At 43.9% G+C, this 4,675-nt stretch overlaps 1 long non-coding RNA gene across 1 annotated transcript; it reads right to left on the bottom strand.

The window, feature by feature from the left end:
- Positions 1-345: 345 nt before the first annotated feature.
- On the bottom strand, positions 346-3,987 carry LOC129716438 (uncharacterized). Its single transcript, XR_008726638.1, has 3 exons — positions 3,585-3,987; positions 1,652-1,704; positions 346-945 (listed from the first exon to the last, which is right to left on the bottom strand). It is a non-coding gene; the product is annotated as an uncharacterized LOC129716438 (long non-coding RNA).
- Between the last annotated feature and the right edge of the window lie 688 nt (positions 3,988-4,675).

Here is a 4,675-nt window from a genome sequence, read left to right as displayed (position 1 = left end):
ATCCTGTACTGATCCCTGCATCCATCCTGTAGTGATCCCCTCATTCACCTGTACTGATCCCCTCCCCCCCATCCATCCTGTACTGATCCCCTTCCCCCCCATCCATCCTGTACTGATCCCCCGATTCAAGATGAATGGGGGGAACAGTCTGAAGAAGGTTCTCGACCCGAAACGTTGCCTATTTCCTTAGCTCCATAGATGCTGCCTCACCCGCTGAATTTCTCCAGCATTTTGTGTACCCCCATTCATCCTGCACTGACCCCCCCCCTCCATCCCGTACTGATCCCCCCATTCAACACCACTGACATCCCCCGTGCTCTCCCCTCACAATTTGACAAACTCCAACCAACACGTACTAATTCACCTGCCTCAATCCATCCATTCCGCACTGATTGCCTTCTCAACCTCCCTCCGCCATCTATCCACCCCGTACTGAGTCACACACCCCCTGACCCTATTGTGCTTCATGGTCTTCAGAGCGAACATTGACTATGTTTGATAATGGAATGCAATCAAATGTGTTTTAATTCCCAATGTTATTATTTGTTTTGACACCTTTAAACATATTACCAAAATAACTTTTGCTGCAGTTATGTCCTTTGACCATCTCTTGTCAGTTAGTGTAACGTTTAACCTGTCAGATGGGTATAGTCGGTTTTAACAGCTATTATCATAAAATGCCTTTAGAAATGTCCTCACAACCTGTATATTTTGTTATGGATAAATTAAGTGGGAAGCGAGAGTGTTTCTGTTCCAATAGCAATAACGACCCATGCTATGGCCATGTCATGGTAATTTTCGGTCCCTCACAGAAAAAATGCTAGCATCAATCAGTAGTGTGTATGGTTAAGCATATATGTTACCATGGTCCAGGATTTATTGACTCAGGTCGATCATTTGCTGAATAATCCAACCACATTTGTGTTGGGAAGTGGAAAGAACTACCTGTAATAGAAATTGCATTAATTGCAATGTGTAAAAAGAGTTGAGATATTGTATTATAATTTTGCTGCATGTCATTATGGTATATACCATGTCTTGATAGGTGAATATGTTTAGTTTGTGGCTTTATTTGAAGCAAAAATAATATGTGAATGTAGACAAAAGTGCTGGAGAAACTCAGCAAATGTGGCAGCATCTATGGAGCGAAGGAAATAGGCAACGTTTCGGGCCGAAACCCTTCTTCAGACTGATGGGTTTCGGCCTGAAACGTTGCCTATTTCCTTCGTTCCATAGATGCTGCTGCACCCGCTGAGTTTCTCCAGCACTTTTGTCTACCTTTGATTTTCCAGCATCTGCAGTTCCTTCTTGAACATAATATGTGAATGCTTCATTGAGCATAATTCCAACTGGTAACTACGCACTTCGTCCGAACACATTATCGTGCGCATCATGCAAACCGTCTTAAATGACCACCTAAACTGTCATTTGGAAACCTAAAAAGCTGTCACGGTTGCCCGGCTGGCAACAGGGAAAAAAAGTTAAGCGAGAGCCCTAGTGTAACCGCATGGGATTTCTCCACGATCTTCATAGATACCATTTGCTCGCATGTGAGCAGTCAATCCAGCGACAGCTAACCCAATCCCATTTTACAAACATTAATCCGATCCCTACACTTTTGGACAAGATGCTAAAAATGAAGTAAACTTACAGTCTTTAATGCTTCCTTCACGAGTTCATCCTCGATGTTGGCCTGTATGTGTGCTACAAAGCAAAGGGAATAAATAATCATCTTAGAAGATAGGCAAATGCTGGTTTAAACCGGTTAAACATAAAAAGCTGGATTAATTTAGTAGGACGAAGTATCTCTAGAGAGAAGGAATAGTGGACATTTCAGGTCGAGACCCTTCTTCAGATTGAGAGTCACGGGAGAGGGAAACGAGAGATATGGTCGGTGATATAAAAAAAAACAAATGAAATCTGAAAAAAAGCAATGATGATAAAGAAAACACATCATTGTTAGCTGTAGGTACACAGCTGGAGGTACACAAAAATGCTGGAGAAACTCAGCGGGTGCAGCAGCAACTATGGAGTGAAGGAAATAGATGACGTTTCGGGCCGAAACCCTTCTTCAGACTGGTTAGCTGTAGGCTAGGTGAAAATGAGTTACAGACAATGAGACTTCACAAGATGACATTGAAGCTGGAACAACAAGCAGGATGGAGGAGGGACGGAGAAAGAACATTATTTGAAGTTAGAGAGATCAATATTCCACCGCTGGGTTGTAAGCTGCTCAAGCGGAATATGAGGTGCTGTTCCTCAAACAGACTTACAGGCTTTGATGAAGCCTAACGTTGTGCACAAATTAAGTGTTCAACAGGTTGGTGCACTGCAGCGCAGATGAAAGCGGCAATGCAAAGTAAAATTGAAAAGGAATGATTTGCAAATTGCAAGCTGGAGACACAAGAAAGTGCAGATGCTGGAATCTTGAACAAAACACAAACTGCTGGAGGAACTCAGCAGTTCAGGCAACATCTGTGGAGGCAATGGACAGATGACGTTTCATTTTGGGATGTTTAAGAAAGAACAGCAGATGCTGGAAAAATTGAAGGAAGACAAAAATGCTGGAAAAACTCAGCGGGTGAGACAGCATCTATAGAGCGAAGGAATAGGTGACGTTTCGGGTCGAGACCCCTCTTCAGACGAAAGAAGGGTCTCGCCCTGAAACGTCACCTATTCCTTCACTCCATAAATGCTGCCTCACCCGCTGAGTTTCTCCAGCATTTTTGTCTACTTTCATTTTGGGATGCTTCCTCAGACAGCAATGATCAAGGATCCTAGAATCATATCGTGCAGAAACAGCCCTGTTGGTCCAACTCCTGCATGCCAAGCGAGATGCCCCATCCTGCCCGCATTTGGTCCAAATCCCTCTAAATCTTTCCGATCCATGTACCTGTCCAAATGCCATTTTAACCTTGTTATAGATTTGCCACAGCTACTTCCTCTAGCGGCTCATTGCAGAAATCCATCATCCTCTCTGGGTAAAATACATTGTACAATCTATTCCCCTCATGATTCCATGCACCTCTTTAAGATCACCTCTCAGCCTCCTGCGCTCCAAGTACAGAAATCCAAACATGCTGCAATAAGAAAACATACAGAAAATGTGTGGACATTTGTGAACTCTTGAATCTGATGACGTTTACAATAAAAGTGACACAAATTGTACCATGTCCTGGCTACAACAATCCAATATTAAACCTAGCACCTTAATTCCCACCAACCACACAGACAATTCTGCAAAGGTTTTATTAAAAGCCACAAAGTGCTCGAGTAACTCAGCGGGTCAGGCAGCATCTGTGGAGAACATGGATAGGTCACATTTCACAGAGTGCTGGAGTAACTCAGCGGGTCAGGCAGCATCTCTGGTAAACATGGATTGGTTGAGACCCTTCTTACTCAAAACATTGCTTATCCATGTTCTCCAGAGGTGCTGTCTGGCCACACATTGTTACTCCAGTACTCTGTGTCTCATTATAAACCTACATCTGCAATTACTTGTATCTCCTTTTATTAACAGCTATCGTGTGAAGATGAGCAAGCAGCCCCCATCGTGCGTTAGGCTCAGCAGGAACGGTACTCACTGTCCACTTCGTCCAGGATAAACTCATCGGAGGTGATGTCCCGTTCACCCATCAGCATCTCACCGCCCACTGCCTACATCCGCTGCCCCTACAACACAGAAAACGCCGGTATCATCGTACAAACTCCAAAGACCAACAGGTTTGTGCGTTAAAGACTTCTGTAAAAATTGTAAATTGTCCCCAGTGTGTGTGGATAGTGATAGTGAGCGGGGATCGCTGGTCGGCACGGACTCGCTGGGCCGAAGGGCCTGTTTCCGCGCAGTGTCTCTAAACTAAACTAAACCCATGCTGGCATCTCCACCCGACTAGCGCAAGGGGGGTTTATGCTGGATGGTGATTTGGGGAAGATTTCCACCATGATGTCTACAGGTGGGTAGTTTATGGCCTCTGTGCCTTCAGTCTCCATTAGAGGTTAAAGGTCGGCTGAGCAAGGCCAGTTCTTGCCTTGGGTTTGGCCAAAGATCTTATAGCGGAGCAAGATAGGCCACTCCTGCTAAATGCAATGGACTGACGTGTAGTACGCTATGGAGGGGATCATGGGCATTTTTCCACGCCCATTTTAGCAACCTGAGCCTACCTAACCCGACCCGACTCGCACTGTAATCAATGTTGCGGGGCAACAGTTTGTGTGGGTCAGATTCATAAATCTGTCAGTTCAAACTTCTTGTCAAGAATAAAATTTGATTCTGGTAATTGTCTTTTTTAATGTTTTTTAAATCATTTCTTTTTAAATGGCTCACAAGCAGTGTTTGAGTTGATTTTGTAGTAACCGGAATCGACCCGACTCGCAGGGTGATTGACAGGGGGGAACTTTTTGTGCGTGATATAGGGTTAGATTCATAATTCTGTTAGTTCATAATTCTGTTGATTATTGTTAAGGAATAAAATGTTTATAAACACACATACATGAAAATTATATAAATGTATATAACACACACATATTTCTTCTAAACCAATAATGAACTTTATTTCAGACTAGACAAGGGACATTAAATAAGAAACATTGTAAATAAGAAACATTGTCTTGGGCACTCCTTCTCCCCGCTGCCCCGGGCCCCGCACTCCTTCTCCCCGCTGCCCCGCACTCTCTC

This window comes from Leucoraja erinacea, unplaced genomic scaffold, assembly GCF_028641065.1.
Source record: "Leucoraja erinacea ecotype New England unplaced genomic scaffold, Leri_hhj_1 Leri_236S, whole genome shotgun sequence".
Lineage (NCBI taxonomy): Eukaryota > Metazoa > Chordata > Chondrichthyes > Rajiformes > Rajidae > Leucoraja > Leucoraja erinaceus.
The sequence above is the reverse complement of the archived record's forward strand: the minus strand, read 5'-3'. Positions and strand labels throughout refer to the sequence as shown.